This window comes from Salvelinus sp. IW2-2015, unplaced genomic scaffold, assembly GCF_002910315.2.
Source record: "Salvelinus sp. IW2-2015 unplaced genomic scaffold, ASM291031v2 Un_scaffold2514, whole genome shotgun sequence".
In the NCBI taxonomy this organism is placed as follows: Eukaryota; Metazoa; Chordata; class Actinopteri; order Salmoniformes; family Salmonidae; genus Salvelinus; species Salvelinus sp. IW2-2015.
In genome coordinates this window covers 10,108-37,359 of record NW_019943829.1, presented here as the reverse complement: position 1 = coordinate 37,359, position 27,252 = coordinate 10,108, and the positions used below count along the sequence as shown (strand labels likewise).

The 27,252-nt window shown below is 40.8% G+C and overlaps 1 long non-coding RNA gene and 1 pseudogene across 1 annotated transcript; both read left to right on the top strand.

The window, feature by feature from the left end:
• The window catches only part of LOC112074150 (sialoadhesin-like), a 37,873-nt pseudogene that overhangs the window by 2,742 nt on the left and 7,879 nt on the right, over positions 1–27,252 (top strand).
• Positions 12,752–26,382, top strand: LOC139025329 (uncharacterized). Its single transcript, XR_011476902.1, has 4 exons — positions 12,752–12,790; positions 21,144–21,188; positions 21,543–21,824; positions 26,067–26,382. It is a non-coding gene; the product is annotated as an uncharacterized lncRNA (long non-coding RNA).

Genomic DNA, 27,252 nt, shown 5'->3' with positions numbered 1-27,252 from the left:
CAATCTGGGCTTTCTAAATTTAGAGCCAATGAGGGTTAATCTAATTGCATACACTGTAAATTCTAACTGAATGGAGTCAACATATGTAAAATATACTTTTATCACAATGTTACAGCTTCAGCTGAATTACCAGGCAGGTATCCAGATGTTTTGCGTTTATTTTCACATCTCTTCCTAAAACTACTCTGACTGTGAAGCCAAACCCTGTGTTCCCTGGAGAGACAGTTACTCTGACGTGTTCTGTAGGGTCTGACAGTAGATGGAACTATCAGTGGTACAAAGACAGGAAAGATAATGTAGTATCCCAGTCTGGTTACAGTAACATTGGAGTCTCTCACATCAGTAGAGCTGATGTGTCTGACCAGGGTCAGTACTGGTGTGAAGGGAACAGAGTGTCTAGACCCACATCTTCACAACCAAGTGATCCTGTCACTCTCACTGTAAAAGGTGAGTTACTTTGTGTTTTTGTCATAAAGATGGACACTATTTATATTGTGTCAGAATTCTTAGTTAAAGTATTGTGACAGTGTTGGGACAGTGTTGTTCTGTGAAGTCTCCAAACTCCAAAGCAATAACAAACATATTGTTAAAWTAGTTTAGTACAGAGTAATTGTTTATACACATACTTTCTATGGAGAGGASTCTGTCCTGTACACTGACTCCTAAACTTGATGTTTGAACATAAAGGAAAACATTTATATAGAGGTTTCATCTTTGTATCTGTGCKATTATGGTGTCTGTTACTACTACTYTACTGTACCCTTCTCTACTGTACTCAACTGTACTGTACCCTACTCTTTTGCACTGTGCTCAACTGAACTGTACTCTACTGTACTGTACCCTACTCTACAGTGCTCTACTGAACTGTACTATACCCTACTCTACTGTACTGTGCTGTACTCTACCCTACTCTACTGTACTCTACTGTACTGTACCCTGCTCTATTGTACTGTACTGCACACTACTCTACTGTACTGTGCTCTACTGAACTATTCCATACTCTATTGTACTGTGCTCAACTGAACTGTACCCTACTCTATGGTACTGTACTCTACTGAACTGTACCCTACTCCTCTGTATTCTACTTGAATATATTGTATTGTGTTCTACTCTACTGTACCCTACTCTATTGAACTGTGCTCAACTGAACCCTACTCTTTTGTACTGTACTGAACTGTACCATTCTGTACTATGCTCTACTGAACTCTACCCTACTGTATTGTACTGTTCGCTACTGCTACCCTACTCTACTTAACTGTGCTCTACTGAACTGTACCATATTCTATTGTAATGTATGTACTGAACTGAACTGTAACCTACTCTATTGTACAGTGCTCTACTGTATGGTACCTATTCTACTGTACTTTACTGTACCATGCTCGACGGTACTGTTGCTCTACTCTACTACACCCTACTCCTATGCACTTTGCTCTACTCTACCCTACTCTATTGCACTGTGCTCTACTCTACACTCTATTGCACTGTGCCTCTACTCTACTACACCCTACTCTATTGCACTTTGCTCTACTCTACCCTACTCTATTGCACTGTGCTCTACTCTACTACTCTATTGCACTGTGCTCTACTGAACTGTACCATATTCTATTGTAATGTAATGTACTGAACTGAACTGTAACCTACTCTATTGTACAGTGCCTCTACTACACCCTACTCTATTGCACTTTGCTCTACTCTACCCTACTCTATTGCACTGTGCTCTACTACACCCTACTCTATTGTACTATTGTAAATTGTACTCTACCCTACTGTACTCTATTGTAACCTACTTTTCTGTTCTGTGCTCTACTGAACTATACCCTACTCTTTTTCACTGTGCTCAACTTAACTTTACTGTACCCCACTCTACTGTACTCTACTGAACTGTACCCTACTCTATTGTACTCTAGTTGAATGTATTACACTGTGTGCTACTGTACTGTACCCTACTCTACTCTACTGAAATCTACCCTACTCTATTGCACTGTACCCTACTTTACTGTACTGAACTGGACCCTACTCTATTTTACTGTACTCTACTGAACTGTACCCTACTCTACTCTACTGAACTGTACCCTACTCTATTGTACTCTACTCTATTGTACTGTGCTATACTGAACTATACCCTACTCTACTGTACTCTACCCTACCCTGTACTGTGCTCTACTGAACTGTACCCTACAATATTGTGATGTGCTCTATTGTACTGTACCCTCCTCTATTGTACTGAACTCTACCCTACTCTACTGTACCCTACTATACTGTACTGTACTCTACCCTACTCTTCTGTACTGTGCTCTCGTGAACTATACCCTGCTCTACTGTTCTGTGCTCAACTGTACTGTACCCTACTCTATTGTACTGTGCTCTACTGAAATATACCCTACTGTACTGTGCTCTATTGTACTATACCCTACTCTATTCCACTGTGCTCAACTGAACTGTAACCTATTGTGCTGTACTATACTCTGTTGTACTGTAACCTACTCTATTGTACTGTGCTCTACTGTACTGTACTTGAAGGTATTGTACTGTGTTCAACTGTTCTGTATCCTACTTCACTGTGCTCAACTGAACTGTACCATATTCTATTGTAATGTATGGAACTGAAATGTATCCTACTCTATTGCACTGTGCTCTACTGTACCCTACTCTATTGTACTTTACTCTACTGAACTGTACCCTACTCTACTGTACTGAATTCTACGCTACTGTACTGTACTCTCCTGAACTATACCCTACTCTACTGAACTCTACTGAACTATACCCTACTCTGCTCTACTGAACTCTACTCTACTGTACTGAACTGAACTTTTTTTATTTTACCTTTATTTATCTAGTCAAGTCAGTTAAGAACAAATTCTTATTTTCAATGACAGCCTTGTTCAGGGGCAGAACGACAGATTTTTACTTTGTCAGCTCGGGGATTCGATCTTGCAACCTTTCGGTTACTTGTCCAACGCTCTAACCACTAGGCTACCTGCCACCCAGAATGTACTGTGCTCAACTGTACCCTACTCTACATTAAAGTAGCCTACTCTATTGCACTGTGCTCTACTGAACTGTACCCTACTCTATTGTGCTGTGTTCTACTGTACTGTACCCTACTCTTCTGTACTGTGCCCTACTCCTTTGTACTGCGCTCTACTCAACTGTACCCTACTCTATTTTACTCCTACTGAAACTGTACTCTACTGTACTCTAGTTGAATGTGTTGCACTGTGCTCAACTGAACTGTACCCTACTTTATTGAGTGTGCTCAAACTGAACGTTACTCTACTCTACTGAAATGTACCCTACTCTACCTCTACTGAACTGTACCCTACTCTACTCCACTGTACTGTACCCTACTCTTCTGTACTGTGCCCTACTCCTTTGTACTGCTCTCTACTCAACTGTACCCTACTCTACTGAACTGTACCCTACTCCACTGTACTGTGCTCTACTGAACTGTACCCTACTCCACTGTACTGTGCTCTACTGAACTGTACCCTACTCCACTGTATTGTGCTCTACTGTACTGTACTGTACTCTACTCTATTGTTCTGTGCTCTACTGTACTCTACTCTATTGTACTGAACTCTACTGAACTGTACTCTACTATATTGTTCTGTGCTCTACTGAACTGTTCCCTACTCTATTGTTATTTTTTTATTTTACCTTTATTTAACTAGGCAAGTCAGTTAAGAAAAAATAGTATTTTCAATGACGGTCTAGGAACAGTGTTTTATCTGCCTTGTTCAGGGGCAGAACGGCATAATTTTACCTTGTCAGCTCGGGGATTCGATCTTGCAACCTTTCGGTTACTTGTCCAACGCTCTAAACACTGGTCTTCCTACCGCCCCGAATGTACTGTGCTCAACTGAACTGTACCCTACTCTATTGTACTGTACTCTACTGAACTCTTCCCAACTCTATTGTACTGTGCTCAACTGAACTGTAGATCCAAACCCTGTGTTCCCTGAAGAGACAGTTACTCTGATGTGTTCAGTAGGGTCTGACAGTAGATGGATCTATCAGTGGTACAAAGACAGGAATTATAATGTAGTGTCCCAGTCTGTCAGACACACTATAACAGGAGACACCCTCACCATCAGTAGAGTTACTGAGTCTGACCAGGGTCTCTACTGGTGTCAGGGAGAGAGAAGATCCAGACCCACATCTTCATCCATCAGTGATGATGTCACTGTTACTGTGAATAATTAGTCTTTTAGTTGTTGTTATCTTATCACTCAAACATATTGAAATACCAACAGATTATCAGCCAAAGACCACACTGACTTCAGACAAAGAGAACATATTCACAGGAGACAGTGTGACACTGAGCTGTACTGTAGAGTCTRCTGGATGGAAGTTTTACTGGTACAGACACAGACCAGACTCTACACCAGTAACCACAACCTCTGTATACTCCTACACACTRAGCTGGGTCAGTGTCTCTGATYGAGGACAGTACTGGTGCAGAGCTGGGAGAGGAGACCCAGTCTACTACACCCTGTACAGTGACCCAGTCCAGATAAACATTACTGGTGAGATTAAAACAGTTTTATGATAAAGGGCTGTTATTGTGGATAGAAAGTAATCTAGGGAATAATATTTTGTCTGCTCATTGTATCGCAACAATTATAGCTAACTTGAAGCTATATTCATGAGTAGACCTATTGATAAATTAATACATTTAAAATTGTGCAACTGTTTATTCAGTTAGTTGTCTGTGTTGTGTCTGTGCAGAGAGACCTGTTGCTGTTCTGACCCTCCAACCCAACTGGACCCAGATATTCATTAGAGAGACTGTCACTGTGAGATGTGACATACAGGGAGGAGGAGACTCTGACTGGAACTACAGATGGTATAAGAATAGTCAGTRAMTSAMCCCCTTTAACACAAAGCCTGAGTACAGAATCAGTCCTGTCTACAGGTCTAACAGTGGTTCATATACCTGTGAGGGTGTAAAGGGAAGRACGTTCTCCAAGACCAGTGAAGCTGTAAAACTGACCGTGTCTGGTAAGTCTATCTAATCATGTATAAAATAATGTGGGTTCACTAGAATACTTTCTAAGACTGAAAGGTTGAAACCTGTCCTCTATCAAATCCCAGATCAACCCCAACCTGTCCTGAGTATCTCTCCTCAGTGGCTGAACCCTGGAGACTCAGTGACTCTGAGCTGTGAAGTTGACAAGACGTCTACAGACTGGAGGTTCTCCTGGTACAGGACTGTTSCCTACAGAGCTGGATTACCCTCCCTATCAGACAAGTCTTACTCTCTACAGCCCCTATCTGACAATGTGACTAGTGAAGACTCCTACACTCTGATCCCTGCTGGTCCTACTCTCACAGGAGGATATGTGTGTAGAGCTGGGAGAGGAGACCCAGTCTATGATACACTCTACAGTGAACCTCAGTTTCTCTGGTCAGGAGGTAACTAACTGCATTGAAACTGTATTGAATTATATTTAAGTTAATCTCGTGTGTGTGTGTATATGTGTATATATATATATATATATATATATATATATATATATATATAAACTATAGGATTGACTCTGTCTCTTCTAGTTTCAGATCTGCAGCCTTCAGTGTCTCTTAGAGTAAATCAATGCATGACGTTATGTTACATTCTGTAACTGAATAATTGCGTCTCATAAATTAAAATACAAGCTCAGAAGATGTTGAAGTATTGTGAGTGATGACTCCAGAATTACAGTATTATTTATATATTATGTTACACAGATGGTGATGTGATCCTGGAGAGTCCTGTCCATCCCGTGACTGAAGGAGACTCTGTGAATCTGACCTGTACATTTAGATATCAGGGAACAAATCCTAACCCCAAGACTGATTTCTACAAAGATGGAGTACTCATCAAGAATGAGACCACAGGAGAGATGACCATCCCTACAGTATCCAAGTCAGATGAAAGATTCTATAAGTGTAAATCTGGTGAAGGAGAATCACCAGAGAGCTGGGTGACAGTGAGAGGTCAGAAGAGCAGTGTGTGTGCTTGTGAGAAGAGCAGTGTGTGTGTTCAGGTGTCTTGATGGTAAAACATGTGTTTTTCTAGTCCCTCCAGGTTCCGTTGTCTCCATCTCTCTGCCCAGGCAGCTGTGTGGTCTACTGGTGATGTCTCCCTTTCTACTGGTGTCCATCGTGCTGACGGTGAAATGCTGCAGGGCTCGAGGTGAGAACTTTATTTCAGTGTATTTACAATCAGCTTATCCAGCTGGATTATCTCCTCCTTTATGTCATGCTCTCTGATGGGATACATTGTGTAACTGTGTACAGTTGAAAGAGCAGTTGGATCAGTTTATCTCTAATGCTGCTTTCATCCGTTATATTCCTGTAGGTTCTGTGTTCAACAGTCAAATCTCCTCAAGACCAGATACCCTGTGATGATGTCATTGAACAGACTGAATCATCCGTGTGATCATTACAGTATGAACTGTAAGCTGAACAACCATTTTAATGATTGTAAAGTTTTTACCATTGATATAAGATAGTGTTTACTCAGTTTAATATCAATGAATGGAATTTCACAAATGCTGAATGTTATGATTTTGTTAATTTACATTTTCAGCTTTTGGTGGATTGTATGCTTTCCTTTGTAATTGTTGATTGATGTAGATTTTTCTTGAAATATTACACTTATCTGTCTTTTATTTCAGTTTGTTAATTAAACAATTGTGTAGTTCCTGCTTTTGTCTAAAAGTACAATTTGCTGCATTTTTGGGGAATATGTTGTATTTTAAATAATGTCATGCTTTTTACATGCAGGTGTATACATACTGTATGTGAAACTTTTCKGTTTTTTATTCTAATTTCAAATACTAAAGATGTGTTTATACTTGGTTGGTCGACCTACTATAACAGTTAAGATGGAACACGTAACTATAGTTGTGATTAAAAATGTATATTTACATAATGCAGCATTAACACTTATTTTTATATTAAAGGTAGACTCAGCGAAATGATGTTGCCACGAGTAGCACTGCAGATATTGAGATGAGCGAGATGCAGGAATGAACTCTCACATAGTCACACACAGTATCTGCCCATATGCACAGGTTCACTTCACGGTGTTCACAGTGTCGTAGCCACAGGACCAAAACAGAGGAGAAGTTAAGTCTCATTCTTCAATGCTCTTGGATGTTGTGGAAATTGAACCACTATGCAGTTTACTTTCTACATCTACGTTAAATCGCTGAGTCTACCTTTAAACTCCACTTACTTTTGACTTATATTCATTTTGAAATACTGTCTAAGTATTTTGTAAAACATTTTCAACATGTAAGTCTTTTGTGAAATGTTTTCAGTAGTTGTTATAGGATCCAGAGGAGTGTTCCACTATGGAACTTAAAATGCAGAAGGTGTGTTATATTTTGTATTAATTCTCATATATCTAATAAAAAGTGGTGATTCCCCACATCATTGTGTTGAAATTCAATGTGATTTAAGGACATATTAATTTTACTCTCTGTAGTTCTGAGTTGAAACAATACATTTACATCTTGACTGTTTCTATATATTTCTTATTATGTAAAGCAACACTTTCTAACTAAATCTCTATGCACCATAGTGCTGTCAGTCTTCTGTAAACCACATTCAGATTGACTTCTACTGATATGAACCCATACAGTAGTGTTCCATATCTGTACTATTATGATGAGATAGAGAGAGGAAGGAATAAGAGGGCAGACCCAGTACACTGAGGGATTATGCTGTTGCTATGTGACCAATGACCATATTAGTTTCTATATTGTGATCCACTAGAATGTGGAGTAGTTACAGGCCTGTCCCTGAAGGGGGAGATAAGAAACCTCAGATGTTAACCTGGAAATACCCACTAAAGGTGAAGTCTGACTGCTTTTCCCCTGTAACCTTTCTCTGTCTATTTATGTTTGTTCCTTCACATGTTGTACGTGTGTCACACACTCTACAAAAAAACACTTTCACATATTTAGAGGTAAATTGTTGAAAAAAAATGGGAAATGCTAAAATGTTTTGATTCATGTACCCAGTTTCGATACTCCTCCCATCTCTGGTTTGTGGTAATGCATGTGTATGCCTCTGACGTACACACACACACACACACAACACACACACACACACACACACACACACACACACACACACACACACACACAACAACACACACACACAATAAATGAACAATTACCCTGATACACATCACATAAAAAACACAATAACAAAACATATCTATATCAGTATTAACTAAACTATCCCTCAGAACCATCTGAGTAATGAAGAGTTAGCTAGCTGACTGTGGTTTTGACACATGCTTACTACATCAGTAGTGTGTGTGAAGAGAGGGTGGGAGAGGGGAAGGAGGTGGGGGTCTAGGTGTCTATTTGTGGGCAGAGGAACAACTGAGGTTAGCACCCTAGGCTTGTAGGAGGTCTACACTCAGTAAGGGATATCTATTCTATATCATCTTTCTGTGCATTGTGGGTGGAAAGATAAACAACCATCTACACATTCGATATCAAACTACAAGCTCTGATCTCATCTCAGGTATCTATTCTCATTTCACCCTCCTCTATCCAATAAAGAGGACGTAACCAGAGTGAGGTCATGTAGCTAATCATAAGAAGTTAGTATGAAAATAAACAGCCAGCAACTGTTACTCTTTTTTCTCAGTCTTCGTACATTTCTGTAGAATGCTTCTGTCTATTTCTCTGTGTGTTGGTAAAGAGGCGTGAACTAATCTCTGTATCATATAGGAAGTAGAGGGGTTTGTCAGAAGAACTGTAGTTCAGAGATCATCATCAGGACAGAATGGAGCACACCTTGCTCTGTGTGTTACTCTGTAAGTACTGAGTTAGTGTGTTTGTGTATGAACACTAATTACCTGATTTACTAAGCCTTTGATGGAAAAAGGAATAACACAATGTAAATGAAACAGTTTCAATGCTTTAGATGTTGTGTGTGTTTTATCCCTAATTGATAAACCAGTGCAAATGCTCATTAGTAAATGGTACTAAAGTGGGATTTCAGCAAATATGGTATAGGTCTACAGATGTAGGATCTTAACTTGATCACTATTTTTGTTGCTAAGGTTTGTCCTGCACCACAGGAAATGCACAGAGCTTTGTGATTTACATAAACTAACTGAAAACTAAATTAACAGTATTGCACTTTTCATATAGCCTACTTTTGCCAGCTAATAGCCTAACCACCAATCAAGCAACATTTTGGACTTAAACGTTCAAATCCTGTTGCTGCAGGATTATTTTGCTGTGACAATATAGTTTATATTAAGATCATATATCTGTATATGAGGTGGGGTGAATGAACATCCTACATTGAAGTAGCATCTCTGTGAGAACCTGAGCTTGTATAGCAGATGCATGCAGACCTGGGTAGTGTGGTGATGTGGTGAGCATTTAACCAGGTCACCACTCAGGAACTACAGAGTAGCTCTAACTCAGTGTTGCTAAATGTGCTGTCAATGACAATGAATTTAAAATGCTATATTTGTTGAATGTGTTCTAGTATCAAGTTGTGATTATTGTACATGGTTGAGAGTTCCATCTCTACAGTTATAGTAAACTGTGCTAAGAGATTAATGAGTGGTGTTTTGATTATTTTGGTCTCTGTATTCTCTCTGTGTGCAGAACATTTGAAATGTATGAACATTATGAAAGCTTCAGTCCCTAATTCAAACTATCACAAAATGTTTCCCCTTCCACTTGTTGTGGTATATGACTGAGGGATGGGGCTAGGGAAATTCATTCATCTACGTTGTTTACAATAATTGCAAAATAATAACCGTATATTTAAGGTTCTCTTTCAATGATTCGTTTCAGTAACTCTAAATGGGAATTTATAGGAACGCCTACTCTCAGAAGAAGCGTCTGTTGGAGACAGACAGGTAGAGTGGAGAATGAGGTGAGCCACTCACTACTTAAAAAGAGCCAATGTCCCCCCTCTGAGTTATTCTGACTTTTTATCACGAAGAGCATTACTCTCAATCTCTCCTCAGATTGACTGGATCCCTGTTACTGCAACCCCTTGAGTCAATTGACTAACCAGTGCATCAATCTAAGTTACATAACAAAAACATCCCCATTCAAATCTGTCTGTTTAAGCTAGATATATCGTTTAAGCTAGATACATCCCCACTTCCGGTCTTCTCACGTAAACATCTGTAGCCTATTACCACTCTGTGGAAAGGTGAGACTCTCATGAACATGATGGTGTTGTCTGTTTTGCTCTTGACCCCCAAAGGTCAGGAGACTCGTCTGAAGTTGGTACCGTTGATGTGCCAACTTCTGAACACTGCTCAATTCAGGAAGCCATTAGCCATGAGGCATCTAATGAGCTAGCTCATGCCTGTCAAGGCTAATTCACAGCAATGCTGAAAGTTTTAGTTCGCCTTGCATTGAGTTGCTTTTTGCCTATAAACTGAACCAGCCCACTCTGTGGGTAATCTGCCAACGTGATTATTTTGCTAAAAGTGTATATTTTTGATAACATCTCTTTGACACCACTACTCTGGTGAGCATGAGTCACCTGGCTTGTACACAGCTTCTTCTCATAGCGGAAGATTTGATGTGCACGCACAGTTACTCACAAATGCTGTCTATTGTTACGAGTGCTACAAGATTCCAGTTTGCTTGAAATTATTTTCTACTGGGTTCTATTTTCAATAGCCAAGGCGACAACAAAAGCCTCGACCATACAGCAGAAGTGTGACATTCACAGGAAAGAATGTGAAGCCTTCAACTTCTGCATGCCACAGACCTGGGCCCCATGGCAGCCTGTTTGTTCTGTGTTCCTGCATCTCGCCCAGCCTCACAGCTCGGGGGGGCAAAAAGCTGGCCTTAGGGACTGAGGTCCCGGCGACGCAGCAGTCTGACAATTCTCAGGCTAGGCCCTGAACCAGGCCAAACCTGTAGGGAAGCTGTCCACGCTGCAGCAAGGACAAGCCCCTCTAATTCTCCTAAGGGAGGTAAGAAGGGTCGTCCAACCTAGGCATAGCCTGGAGGCTGAGGAGGATAGAGTGCAGAGCCTATGGCTCCCTGCCCTACCCTTTCTCTTCGTGTTTAATATTAGCCACTCCTTCCCTCTCTGAGTTTTGCAGCACTGGAAGGCAGGGCTGCGTTAAGACAAACCCTATTCTCTGTGATGGAGAAAATGGAGGACACCACCTTTTGTTCCCCCAAAATGCCCATCTCCCTCAGGCTCTCCGCTGGCACTTTCTCATGTTTTCATCCAGGTGGATTCAGCATGTCAGCCCTCCCTCCAGTCTCACCAACACACAGAGCGGGAGGCTAATATGTCTTTCACCCTTCACCATTGCCCTTTTTGCCTCTAATGTTGGCGCAAACAATCACAGTCCAGGGACTTCTTTGTCATTTGCAGAACTGAACACATTCAACGAAATGTGGCTTCCGCATTGAGCCCAAACCCTCTGAATCAGAGTGGTGAGGGGGGCTGCCTTAATTGACAACCATGTCTTCTGCGCCCGGGAGCAGTTGTTGTGGGGGTTAACTGCCTTGCTCAAGCGCAGAACGGAAGATTTATCCACCTTGACGGCTCAGGGATTCAAACAACCAACCTTTCAGTTACTGTCCCAACGCTGTAACCGCTAGGCTACCTGCCGCCCCTCCGTTTTCTATCAGAGGGAGCTGTTACTCTATACAACAAGGCAGGTGAAACCATATTGCCTCCCGTTCTACGGAGAACAGGTTTCCAGCGCTCACTGTTAAAGCCCCTCAGCCCTTTTAAGGATTCTGAGAGATTTTTTGGGGAAATGCGACTTGACGCTGTTATGGATAACACTCTCCTTGAGCTAGAGATCAGTCAGTATATTCATTTCTTACTTTACTTCTGGGTTCTTAGGGAAGAAGGGGGGTCGTGGTTACTTCACCCTCATTGGGCGGCAGAGCCACAGACAGCTATCTGGTACTCCCCTAGAGAAAGAAGCGAGTTCAGATTTGTCATCGTCATGGTGGACCATTAACACAGCAAAAGCGGCTAGCTTCTAGCCCAACCATTTCAAAAGCCCCATATACCAACATTTTTATCTCCCTATAGCGAATCACCGGAACCACATTTTATATTCATATACCATGTCGTGAGCCGTTCTAAAACTACTCTCCCGTCATTAACCATTTGTACACTTTGTTCAGTCACCTGACATTTTAAAGAGACACTGTACAATTTTCAATGTAACGCATCTCAATAGGAAAATAGTGCCTTTACACAATTTAGAATCCTAATCCACAAATTACTGTAATTTCAATGACAGGTATTGTAAACACTTTTAGCTTTTATAATAAACAAATGTCTTTACAGTGTTACATATTATTAGTAGGCACACCATGTCCTTCAAAAGTAACTAGAATTCATAGCAATAGATCTTGGCAGCTATCATCATGCAGGGTTTATAACCTAGCGAACAAAGCAATTCTCTATGGTGTGTGCACATGTGTGTTTGTTATAAAAACAACTTTATTTAACTAGGCAAGTCAGTTAAGAACAATTTCTTATTTACAATGACGGCCTACCCCAGCCAAACCCTAACGGCGCTGGGCCAATTGTGCGGGCCATACAGAGAAGTTGGTCAGAAAATAAACACGCCTTTAACCACTACTATATTCTTCGTACATTTCTGCAGAATGCTTCTCTCCATTTCTCTGTGTGACGTTAAAGAGGCGTAAACTAATCCGTCTGTCATCATATAGGAAGTAGAAGGGTTTGTCAGAAGAACTGTAGTTCAGAGATCATCGTCAGGACAGAATGGAGCACACCTTGCTCTGTGTGTTACTCTGTAAGTACTGAGTGAGTTTGTTTGTGTATGAACACTAATTACCTGATTTACTAAGACTTTGATGGAAAAGAGGAAATATACATTCATGTAAATTAAGACAGTTTTATGCTTTAGCTTTTTGGTTTTATTCCCCTTATTGATACAACAGTGCAAATACTTATTAGTAAATGGTACTAAAATGGGATTGCAGGACATGGTAAGTCTCTGGCCTTTTTGAAGCTGCAGTCCGTAATTGAAACTACCACAAAACGGCCACCCTGCCACTTGTTGTGGTATACAGCTGAGGAATGTTGCTAGGGGAATTCATTCATGTACATTGTTTGTTTACAGTGATATTGTTAACAAGACTATGGCACTATCCTTATGGAAAAAACACATGAATTTCACATGTGATCTCATGTTATCACGTGATCTTATGAGAAGTTACTGCGATAACAAAATTAAAAGTTAATTGGATTTATATAGCACTTTTCTACTGAGTTACTCAAAGTGCTTTACATAGTAGGGGGAAACTCACCTCATCCACCAGCAATGTGTTGCACCCACCTGAGTGATGCATGACGACCAGTTGTGTGTCAGAACGCTCACCACACATCAGCTATTAGGTGGAGAGGTGAGGAGTGATACAGTGCCTTCAGAAAGTATTCATACCTCTTGACTAATTCCACATTTTGTTGTGTTACAGCCGGAATTCAAAATGTATTAAATTATGTATTTTTCTCACCCATCTACACACAATACCCATAATGACAAAGTGAAAACATGTTTTTAGAAATGTTTGCAAATCTATTGAAAATGAAATACAGAAATATCTTACTTACGTCATTTTTTTGCAGAATTTCTTGCAGAATTACTTTAGTGCGTTGTTGCAATCAGGACGCATGTTGTGGAATATTTGTATTCTGTACAGGCTTCCTTCTTTTCACTCTGTCAATTAGGTTAGTATTGTGGAGTAACTACAATGTTGTTGCATCGATACTGCAGTTTCTCCTATCACATCCATTTAACTCTAACTCTTTTAAAAAGTCACCATTGGCTCATGGCGAAATCCTGCTGAAGTTTCCTTCCTCTCCGCAAGTTAGTGAGGAAGGATGCTTGTACCTTTGTAGTGATGGGTGTATTGATACACCATCCAAAGTGTAATTACCAACTTCGCCATGTTCAAATGGATATTCAAGTCTGCTTTTTAATTTTATTTAGCCCATCTACCAATAGGTGCCATCTTTGAGAGGCGTTGGAAAACATCCCTGGTCTTTGTGGTTGAATCTGTGTTTGAAATTCACTTCTCACTGAGAGACCTTAGAGATAATTGTCTGTGTGGGGTACAGAGATGAGGTTGTCATTCAAAAATCATGTTAAACACTATCATTGCACACATAGTGAGTCCATGCAACTTATTATGTGTCACGTTCCTGACCTGTTTTCCTTTGTTTTGTATTTGTTTTAGTTGGTCAGGGCGTGAGTTGGGGGTTGGTCTAGGTTTGATTTTCTATGTTGGGATTTTGTTGTTCGCCTGGTATGATTCTCAATCAGAGACAGCTGTCAATCGTTGTCCTGATTGAGAATCATACTTAGGCAGCCTGGGTTTCACCTGTGTTTTTGTGGGTGTTTGTTCTCTGTGTCAGCGTTTGGGCCACAGGACTGTTTCGGGTTAGTCACGTTTGTTGGTTGTTGTAATTTGTAGTGTTTGTTGTTTTTTCCATTAAATAATGAATACTTACAATCCGCATCTTGGTCCGATCCATGCTCCTCCTCGTCTGAGGATAAATTATAATAGGTTTTAATGTTACTCCTGAATAACTATGATAACTATTAAGGGTTTTATTGAGTGTATTTTAAACAAAGCTGAGATTTACAGTAAAGTTCAACGTTTAGGAATACAGGTGAAATCAGTTATTGACACAGAAACGGTGCCGTGGAAGACTGGAATGCCATGAACCAAGAGATTGTGAGTTTTAATCAAATCACAATTGTATTGGTCACTACACATATTTAGCAGATGTTATTGCGGGTTTGGTGAAATGCTTGTGAGGACATGTTACATTTAGATTAGTTGTTTATTTAGTCACATGCATAAGGTCACAGATGTAATTGCAGTGTACAGTGAAATACTTCAACTCTGAGATCCAACAGTTCAGGTGTAAATGAAAACAATAATAAAACATTACAAATAATATATCATATTTAGAACTGTGACAATGAAAAATACAAATGTCCTTTAGGGTGTGGGCAGGGTAATTGTCGGTATCAAGCTGTGATGCAGTTGACATACTAGGCTGTAATGCAATGTAATGTAATACTAGGCTGTATGCTCTTGATGGTGCTCCTGTAGAATACTATGAGGCCCCTTGGGAAAAGGCAGAATTTCATTCATCCTGAGGTTAAGAGTTGCTGTCGAGCCCTCCTCACCACGGTGTCTGTGTGYTTTGACCATTTCAGCTCCTCTAACATATGTACGCCAAGGAACTTGAAGATTTTGACTGTCTCCACGGCGACTCCATTGATGAGGATGGGGGCGTGTCCAACCTGGTTCCTCCTGAGGTCCGCAATCAGCTCCTTTGTTTTCCTGAAGTTGAGGGAGTGGTTGTTTACCTGGCACCACATCGGCAGAGTGCCTACCTCCTCCATGTAGGGCGTCTCGCCACTGTTGGTAATCATCACTACTGTTGTGTCGCTAGTGAACTTGATGACGGAGTTGGAACTGTGTGAGGCCATGCAGTCGTGGGTATACAGGGAGTACAGGAGGGGACAGAGGACGCACCCTTGTGGGGCCCCTTTGTTGAGAATCTGTGTTGATGAGGTAATGTTGCCTATCTTCACCACCTGAGGGCTGCCCGTCAGGAAGTCCTGGACCCAGTTGCAAAGGGAGGAGTTTAGTCCCAGGGCTGTGAGTTTTCTGGTGAGCTTAGAGTGCACTATGGTATTGACAACCGAGCTGTAGTCGATGAACAGCATCCTCACATATGCATTCCTCTTGTCCAGGTGGGTGAGGGCTGTGTGCAGTGAAATGGTGATTGTGTTGTCCGTGGATCTGTCGGGGCAGTAGCGGAAATGGAGAGGGTCGAGTGTGTCGGGGAGGGAGGATGTGATGTAGTCTTTGACAAGCCCTCAAAGTATTTCATAATGATGGAAGTGAGTGCAATGGGTCGGTAGTCATTTAGTTAAGTTACTATCTCTTTCTTGGTCAAGAGGATATCTTGAATAATAATTACAGTATAAATAAACAATCACAATGTAATCATGTCAATGTGTGTCAAATATGAAAGTTAAAAACACTGTGAGACGTTTCGGGGACATCCTAACAACAAATTTTAGGGCATCACCTGTGAAATGTAGTGTTAAAAATATCCACATCTGAAACTTCACATGAAATATCATCAGAGAAGCTATGTCTGGTAAGACGAGGGGCGGGGGTGTGTGTCCGTTTGTAAATAACTGCTGGGGCACGATTTCTAATATCAAAGAAGTTTTGAGGTTTTGCTCGCCTGGGGTAGAGTACCTCATGATAATCTGTAGACCACACTATCTACCTAGAAAGTTCTCATCTATATCATTCATAGCTATCAATTTACCACCACAAACCGATGCTGGCACTAAGACCGTACTCAACGAGCTGTATAAGGCAATAAGCAAACAAGACAATGCGCATCCAGAAGCGGTGCACCTAGTGGCCGGGGACATTAATGCAGGCAAACTTAAATCAGTTTTACCAAATCTTTACCAGCATGTCACATGTGCAACCAGAGGGAAAAAACTCTAGACCACCTTTACTCCACACACAGAGACGCATACAAAGCTCTCCCTCGCCCTCCATTTGGCAAATCTGACAATAATTCTATCCTCCTGACTCCTGCTTACAAGCAGAAACTAAAGCAGGAAGTACTAGTGACTCGCTCAATACGGAAGTGGTCAGATGAAGCAGATGCTAAGCTACAGGACTGTTTTGCTAGCACAGACTGGAAAATGTACCGGGATTCCTCAGATGGCATTGCAGAGAACACCACATCAGTCATTGGCTTCATCAATAAGTGCCACAATGACGTCATCCCCACAGTGACCATACGTACATACCCCCAACCGGAAGCCATGGATTACAGGCAACATCCGCACTGAGTTAAAGGCTATAGCTGCCGCTTTCAAGGAGCAGGACTCTAACCCGGAAGCGTATGAGAAATCCCGCTATGCCCTCCGACGAACCATCAAACAGGCAAGCGTCAATACAGGACTAAGATCGAATCGTACTACACTACACTGGCTCTGACGCTCGTCGGATTTGGCAGGGCTTGTCAACCATTACAGTCTACAAAGGGAAGCACAGCCGAGAGCTGCCCAGTGACACGAGCCTACCAGACGAGCTAATCTACTTCTACGCTTGATTCGAGGCAAACAACACTGAAACATGCATGACAGCACTAGCTGTTCCGGAACACTGTGTGATCTCGCTCTCCGCAGCCGATGTGAGTAAGACTTTAAAACAGGTCAACATTCACAAGGCCACAGGGCCAGACGGATTACCAGGACGTGTACTGCGAGCATACGCTGAACAACTTGCAAGTGTCTTCATGACATTTTCAAACTCTCCCTGTCCGAGTCTGAAAAACCAACATGTTTTAAGCAGACCACCATAGTCCCTGCACCCAAGAACACTAAGGTAACCTGCCTAAATGACTACCGATCAGTAGCACTCAGTAGTCTGTAGCCATGAAGTGATTTGAAAGGCTGGTCATGGCTCACATCAACGCAATTATCCCAGAAACCACTCCAATTTGCATACCGCCCTAATAGATCCACAGATGATGCAATCTCTATTGCACTCCATGCTGCCCTTTCCCACCTGGACAAAAGGAACACCTATGTGAGAATGCTATTCATTGACTACAGCTCAGTGTTTAGACCCTGGGACTAAACACCTCCCTCTACAACTGAATCCTGGACTTCCTGACGGGCTGCCCTCAGGTGGTAAGGGTAGGTAACAACACATCTGCCACGCTGATCCTCGGCACAGGCGCCCCTCAGGGGTGCGTGCTCAGTCTCATCCTGTACTCCCTGTTCACTCATGACTGCACCACATCTGCAGTCCTCATACCTCCTTGCATCATGCCTAAGGCACGTTCCCGCAGATGAGCATTGACCTTGGGCATCTTTCTTTTGGTGTTTTTCAGAGTCAGTAGACAGGCCTCTTTTGTGTCCTAAGTTTTCATTACTGTGACCTTAATTGCCTACCGTCTGTAAGCTGTTAGTGTCTTAACGACCGTTCCACAGGTGCATGTTCATTAATTGTTTATGGTTCCTTAAACAAGCATGGGAAACAGTGTTTAAACCCTTTACAATGAAGATCTGTGTAGTAATTTGGATTTTTACAAATTATCTTTGAAAGACAGTGTCCTGAAAAAGGGATGTTTCTTTTTTTGCTGAGTTCATATACTATGCGGTGTCAGAGGAAGGCCCAAAAAATTGTCAAAGACTCCAGTCACCCAAGTCATAGACTATTCTCTCCGCTACCGCAAGGCAAACCGTACCGGAGCGCCAGGTCTAGGTCCAAAAGGCTGCTTAACAGCTTCTACCCCCAAGCCATAAGACTGCTGAACAATTAATGAAATTGGAATCCAGACAATTTACATTGACATGCCTTCCCTACCATTGTTTTTACACTGCTGCTACTCAATGTTTGTTATCTATGCATAGTCACTTTACCCCTACCTACATGTACAAAATAACTCTACTACCATTCCCCCGCATATTAACTTGGTACCCATAGCCACTGTATATAGCCTCATTATCGTTATTTTTATTGTGTTACTTTTTATTTGACTATTTATTACTTAAATTAATTGAGTAAATATTTTCTTAACTCTTTCTTGAACTGCTGTCACGTTCGTTTTGATGGACGGACCAAGGTGCAGCGTGTCTTGAGATCCACATCTTTATTTAAGTGAAACTTGTAAAACAAAAACAATGACCAAGCAAACAAACCGTAGTGCAACAAGCACATACACAAACAAACAGTATCCCACAAACACAGGTGGGAAAAACAGCTACCTAAATACTAATTGGGAGCCATACAAAACTCCAACATATAAAATATAAATTAGAACACCCCCTAGTCACACCCTGACCTACTACACCATAGAGAAGAACCAAGGGCTCTCTATGGTCAGGGTMGGACAACTGCATTGTTGGTTAAACTTCTTGTCACTACAGGTGGTGCTGTTTCAACTTCGACATTTAGCGTTCCCAAATTAAACTGCCTCGTACTCAATTCTTGCTCGTACAATATGCATATTATTATTACTATTGAATAGAAAACAATCTCTAGTTTCTAAAACCATTTGAATTATGTCTGTGGGTGGAACAGAACTCATTCTACAGCACTTTTCCTGCCAAGGAGTGAGATTTCAGAAATCTTGGCCTCTGTTCCCAGGTCAGTTTATAAGTCCCTGTGAATGCTGTGGGGCTACAAACACTGCCTACGCCTTCCTCTAGATGTCAGTAAGTGGTGACAATTTTAATGGGGTCGATTGCGCAATCTGGGACTTTATATAAACCCAAATTGCGGAAGTACCTTTCTTTCTTGCCCTGCGCTTGACGCATGATGGACGTCGGACTGGCCTCCTTCCAAGCTTTGGTTTAGCCAGTAATATATCTCCGGTCATGTTTTTACTTGTTATAGGTGTTAAAGACATCATAAGGTAGTTAATTTAAACCGACTTATAGCAATTTATATCAGTTTATTGCGATTTTCTGGCATTTCTTTGTGAKGCACTTTCAAGAGTTGGACACTTTTCCGGTACATGCCGAACGTTAGTGGCCATTTCGACAGGACAAGAGGACATCTTTCGACCAAAAGACGATTAGACCGGAGAAAGGACACATTGCCCAAGATTCTGATGGAAGCTCAGCTAATAGTAAGAACTATTTATGCTGATAAATCGTTGTTCTGTTGAAAAATGTTAAACGCATAAGCCGCCATTTTTTTTGGGTAGCTTCGCTTTGGCGCACCCTGTATTGCGCAGTAAGGTTAATTTTAAAAATGTAATTCAGCGATTGCATTAAGAACTKATTTGTKTTTCAATTGCTGTCCACGCTGTATTTTTTAGTCAAGTTTATGATTATTTATTGATTAGACTAAGTCACTCTCCAAGATGGCGCCCGACATTTTCTGGCCAGTTTGGCTACTTTTCTCATTGTATAACCACYATTTTTGTGGCTAAATATGCACATTTTCGAACAAACTKTATATGTATGTTGTAATATGATYTTACAGGAGTGTCATCGGAAGAATTCTGAGAAGGTTAGTGAAAAAATTAATATATTTTGGTGGTGATAACGCTATCGCTCTTTTTGCCTTGAATCAATGCTGGGGTGATGTTTGCACATGTGGTATGCTAATATAATGATTTATTGTGTTTTTCGCTGTAAAACACTTAGAAAATCTGAAATATTGTCTGGATTCACAGGATCTGTGTCTTTCAATTACTGTACGCTGTGTATTTTTAAGAAATGTTTTATGATGAGTAATTAGGTAATACACGTTGCTCTCTGTAGTTATTCTAGTCGCTTTGGTGAGTTTTGTGATAGTGGCTGCAATGGTAAACTATGATTTATACCTGAAATATGCACATTTTTCGAACAAAACATATGCTATACAATAAATATGTTATCAGACTGTCATCTGATGAAGTTTTTTCTTGGTTAGTGGCTATTTATATCTTTATTTGGTCGAATTAGTGATGGCTACCTATGCAGGGAAAAATGGTGGACAAAAAAAAGTTGTGTCTTTTGCTATGGTGGTTAGCTAATAGAAATACATATTTTGTCTTCCCTGTAAAACATTTAAAAAATCGGAAATGATGGCTGGATTCACAAGATCTGTATCTTTCATGTGGTGTCTTGGACTTGTGATTTCATGAACATTTTATTATATGATATCCCTGTAGCTTTAGGCTAGGCTATGCTAGTCAGCTTTTGTGATGGGGGGGATCCCGGATCCGGGTTTGGTAGTAGTGAAAGGTTTTAAGGGCTTGTAAGTAAGCATTTCACTGTAAGGTGAAACACCTGTTGTATTTGGTGCATGTGACAAATATAATTTGATTTGATATGTGTAGTGTTCCAAAACATTTGATTTGATGTGGAATCATGTGTTTTTTCCMAATGAAGCAATTAAAAGTGATACTCTTTCAGAATGAATGGCTATTATTCATTTAAAAGTGCTAAAATCTGTGTGGAAATTGCAGATTGCACCTTTAAAATAAAGTACAGTAAGTATAAAGTATTTGGTAATCAGTACCTGAATATGGCATGTTGTTATTTATTTCAAGCTAATATTGGTGCAATGTGACTTTCTTTGTTGTAGTGCTGAATACACACATCAACTCTGGACACTCTGAAGATGATGATGGTAGATATTTGTTCATTTCATCAAGCCTCCATCTCTAAATGCTTCATTCTATTTCTTTATCTGTGATTTTTAAAGTTGATTTTGGCTGGACATATTTTTTAGTGTTTTGAAATAACATGTGAAAGGCAATTGTGTCATCCTGGTATGATTTTGAGCAGGAGTGGTGAAGGCTGTTCTGACCATACACCCCAACAGCTCCCAGATATTCAGTGGAGAGTCTGTCACTCTCAGATGTGTCATACAGGGGGGAGGAGTCACTGACTGGGAGTACAGATGGTTAACCACTTGACATTGGGCCCCATTTTAAGGATGCTGTTTAGTTGTTTTAAAAATATATGTTGTATGTTTCTGCAGCTCTGCCCAAAGCTACACTGACTGTGAAGCCAAACCCTGTGTTCCCTGGAGAGACAGTTACTCTGACGTGTTCAGTAGGGTCTGACAGTATCTGGAGCTATCAGTGGTACAAAGACAGGAATGATAATGTAGTATCCCAGTCTGTKAGWCACACTATAACAGGAGACACCCTCACCATCAATGGAGCAACAGTGAATGAGGGTCCCTACTGGTGTCAGGGAAAGAGAGAGTCCAGAACCACTTCTTCATCCATCAGTGACCCTGTCACTATCACTGTCAATGGTGAGTAGTGTCATACAGATACACACTATTTATATTATGTCAATCATAATAGAGCAGATTCTATGTATGAATCAACTAACTTCATGTGTCTTTTACTGTACTCTAGTTGAATGTATTGTACTGTGCTCTACTGAACTCTACCCTACTCTATTGCATTGTACTCTATTGAAATGTACCCTACTCTATTGAACTGTACTCTACTGAACTGTACCCTACTGTACTCTAGTTGAATGTATTGCACTCTGCTCTACTGCACTGTACCCTACTATTTTGTGCTGTACTCTACTGTACTCTACTGAACTGTACCCTACTCTACTGTGCTCTACTGAACTATACCCTGCTATATTGTAGTGTAATTTACTGAACTGTTCCCTACTCTACTGTGCTCTACTGAACTGTACCCTACTCTATTGTACTGTGGTCTACTGAACTGTTCCCTACTCTATTGTACTGTGCTGTACCCTACTCTATTGTACTGTGCTGTACCGTGCTGTAACATACTCCATTCTACCTGCTCTACTGTACTCGAGTTGAATGTGGTGTACTGTGTTCTACTGAACTGTTCCCTACTCTACTGTACTCTACTGAACTGTACCCTACTCTGTTGTACTGTGCTCCACTGAACTGTACTCTACTATATTGTACTGTGCTCAACTGAACTGTAACCTACTCTATTGTACAGTACTCTACTGAACTGTAACCTACTATATTGTACTGTGCTCAACTGAACTGTACCCTACTCTATTGTACTGTACTCTACTGAACTGTACCCTACTATATTGTACTGTGCTCAACTGAACTGTACCCTACTCTATTGTACTGTACTCTACTGAACTGTACCCTACTCTACTGTACAGTACTCTACTGAACTATACCCTACTCTACTGTACAGTACTCTACTGAACTGTACCCTACTATATTGTACTGTGCTCTACTGAACTGTACCCTGCGCTACTGTACTGTACTCTACTGAACTGTACCCTACCATATTGTACTGTGCTCTACTGAACTGTACCCTGCGCTACTGTACTCTACTGAACTGTACCATACTCTATTGTACTGTACTGCACAGTACCCTGCGCTAATGTACTGTAACTCTACTGAACTGTACATACTCTATTGTACTGTACTCTACTGAACTGTTACCCTAATTCTACTGTACTGTGCTCTATCTGAACTGTACCGTACTCTATTTTACTGTGCTCTAATGAACTGTACCCTGCCTACTGTACTGTACTCTACTGAACTGTACCGACTCTATTGTACTGTGCTCAACTGAACTGTAACCTACTCTACTGAACTGTTTCTACTGAACTGTACCCTACTCTAGTGTACTGTGCTCTACTGAACTGTACCCTACTCTACTGAACTGTACCCTACTCTATTGTACTGTGCTCCAACTGAACTGTACCCTACTGTACTGTATCTACTGAACTGTACCCTACTCTACTGTACTGCAATCTACTGAACTGTACCCTACTCTATGTACTGTGCTCTACTGAACTGTACCCTACTCTACTGAACTGTACTCTACTGTACTCTACTGAACTGTACCCTAATCTATTGTACTGCGCTCTACTGAACTGTACCCTACTCTACTGTACTGTACTCTACTGAACTGTACCATACTCTACTGTACTGTACTCTACTGAAACTGTACCATAATCTATTGTAATGCGCTCTACTGAACTGTACCCTACTCTACTGTACTGTACTCTACTGAACTGACCATACTCTACTGTACTGTACTCTACTGAACTGTGCCCTACTCTATTGTACTGCGCTCTACTGAACTGCCCCTACTCTACTGTACTGTGCTCAACTGAACTGTACCTACTCTATTGAACTGTACTGTACAGTACCCTGCGCTAATGTACTGTACTCTACTGAACTGTACCCTACTCTATTGTACTGTACGGTTCCCTGCGCTAGTACTGTACTCTACTGAACTGTACCCTACTCTATTGTACTGTGCTGTACCCTATTCTATTTTACTGTGCTGTACGCCTACTCTATTGTACTGTACTCGAATGAACTGTACCCTACCCTATTGCACTGTACTCTACTGAACTGTACCCTACTCTATTGTACTGTACCTAACAGTACCCTGCTCTACTGTACTGTACTGTACTCTACTCTAATCTGCTGTACTTGTGCTCTACTGAACTGTACCCTACTCCATTGTACTCTAGTTGAATGTAGTTACTGTGTTTCCACTGAACTCTACCTACTCTATTGTACTGTGCTCTACTGAAACTGTACCCTGCTCTACTGTACTCTACTTGAATGTATTGTACTGTGTTCTACTGAACTGTTCCATACTCCATTGTACTGTGCTCTTCTGAACTTACCCTGCTCTACTGTACTGTGCTGTACCCTACTCTATTGTACTGTACTCTACTGAAACTGTACCCTACTCTACTGTACTCTTGTTGAACGTATTGTACTGTGTTCTACTGAACTGTACCCTACTCTGTTGTACTGTGCTCAACTGAACTGTACCCTTACTCTACTGTACTCTACTTACTTACTCTACTATGTTTTGCTGTACTGTTTTACTCAAGTTTACTCTACTTGAGTTTCTTAATTTAAGAAAGGGTCCATGGGCTCAGGATCTAGTGGTCTTGGTCTTGAGACACTCAGGATCTAGTGGTCTTGGTCTTGAGACACTCAGGATTAGTGGTCTTGGTCTTGAGATCACTCGGGATCTAGTGGTTTTTGGTTTGAGACAACTCGGATCTAGTGGTTTTGGTTTTGAGACCACTCAGGATCTAGTGGTCTAGTCTTGAGACAACCCAGGATCTAGTGGTCTTGGTCATTAGATCACTCAGGATCTAGTGGTCTTGGTCTTGAGACCACACAGGATCTAGTTGGTCTTGGTCTTGAGAGACAATTCAGGATCTAGTGGTCTTGGTCTTGAAACCACTCAGGATCTAGTGGTCTTGGTCTTGAGCCACTCAGGATCTAGTGGTATTGGTCTTGAGACCACTTAGGATCTAGTTGTCTTGGTCATGAGACCACTCAAGAACACATACATTTGGTCTTTATCTTGTTATGGTCTCAATTCACTGGTTCTGGATAAGAGGGACCAATGTTCTGGTCTAAAACTTAGACAGACATTGCATCATTGTCTACCTGTATGTCCCATCATGGCATCTGTGAGAGCATGGTCAGCTTCATTGAGGCCATCTCCATTTAGACATCGTCAATTGTCTTCTTCTACTATTTCTATGAGTTGGTAAACAAACAGAAAGGGTTCACACTGCCACCTAGTGTGTTGTTTGAACCGGTAAAAAAGGTTGGTGATTTACTGCCACCTGCAGTTATGGAATGTTTACTCACAATTATAATTAATTGGCTATCCCCTTGACGACCTGAATGGAATTATGTGATCCTTTCTTAACCCATAGGAAGTCCAACCCAGTTGAATACTTCAAAATTGTGATAGTCCTCAATAGTGCTGCCCATGCTAAAACATGCTTTTGGGCACTAGAGTCCTCTATCTTTCTCTATGAGGCAACCAAATTGGAAGATGACAATACTCTCTGATCATTGGCTGATCACGCCCAAACCATAGGAATCCCCACCCAGTTGATTACTTTTAAATGGTGGAAGCCGTCAATGGCAATGTTTATAGTAAAATTTGTTTTATCCTTCTAGGGTTCTCTTTTTACCTATATTTTTGAAACCTTCCACCGAAACATCTGCTATTTTAACAAAATAATGATAGGAAAAGTGATAAACATCTAACAACATAATTAATCTGATGCATAAGTAATTAAATCAAACAACATGTTCCAGATTCATACAATCAACATTGACAAACTGACTTGTTAGACAGGTGGCATCCTATGACGGTATCGCGYTGAAAGTCACTGAGCTCTTCAGTAAGGCCATTCTACTGCCAATGTTTGTCTATRGAGATTGCATGGCTGTGTGCTTGATTTTATACACATGTCAGCAACGGGTGTGGCTGAAAAAGCCGAATCCACTAATTTGAAAGGGTGTCCACATACTTTTGCATATATAGTTTATATGTCTGAAATAATAGTTACCATACTACTTACTGAAGTCAGATCATACTTTGGAAAGATTGTTGCTCTGACTGCATTTGTCTTTATATAAATGTCTGTATTCTAACTGAATGGAGTCAACATATGTAAAATATACTTTTATCACAATGTTACAGCATCAGCTGAATTACCAGGCAGGTATCCAGATGTTTTGTGTTTATTTTCACAGCTCTTCCCAAAACTACTCTGACTGTGAAGCCAAACCCTGCATACACTGGAGAGACAGTTACTCTGATGTGTTCAGTAGGGTCTTACAGTAGATGGATCTATCAGTGGWWCAAAGACAGGAATGATAATGTAGTATCCCAGTCTGTCAGACACTATAACAGGAGACACCTTCACCATCAGTAGAGCTGCTGAGTCTGACCAGGATCAGTACTGGTGTGAAGGGAACAGAGTGTCTAGACCCACATCTTCACAACCAAGTAACGTTATTACTCTCACTGTAAAAGGTGAGTTACTTTGTGTTTTTGTCATAAAAATGGCCACTATTTATATTGTGTCAGAATTCTTAGTTAAAGTGTTGGGACAGTGTTGGGACAGTGTTGTACTCTGTTTTGTACAGTTCTTCGAAGTCTCCAAACTCCAAAGCAATAACAAACATATTGTTAAATTAGTTTAGTACAGAGTAATTGTTTATACACATACTTTCTATGGAGAGGAGTCTGTCCTGTACACTGACTCCTAAACTTAATGTTTGAACATAAAGGAAAACATTTATATAGAGGTTTCATCTTTGTATCTGTGCCATTATGGTGTCTGTTATTACTACTGTACTGTACCCTTCTCTACTGTACTCAACTGTACTATACCCTACTCTTTTGCACTGTGCTCAACTGAACTGTACTCTACTGTACTGTACCCTACTCTACAGTGCTCTACTGAACTGTACTCTACCCTACTCTAGTGTACTGTACTGTACTCTACCCTACTCTACTCTACTGTACTCTACTGTACTGTACCCTGCTCTGTTGTACTGTACTGCACACTACTCTACTGTACTGTGCTCTACTGAACTATTCTATACTCTATTGCACTGTGCTCAACTGAACTGTACTCTACTGTACTGTACCCTACACTATTGTACTGTACTGTACTCTATTGTACTGTGCTCAACTGAACTGTACCCTACTCTATGGACACATGCCAGGGTGGATTGCAAGGTTTTGAAAAAGAAGGGTCACAGCTGGCAAATATTGATCTTTAAATCAACCTTTATGTAATTGTCAATGATAAGCCTTTTGACCTTATGAATATGATGTAATTCTACTTCAGTATTCCATAGTAGACATACCTGTACAAAAATATCTAAAGACAAACTGAAGTGCGCAAACTTTTGTGGGAAATAAATTTGT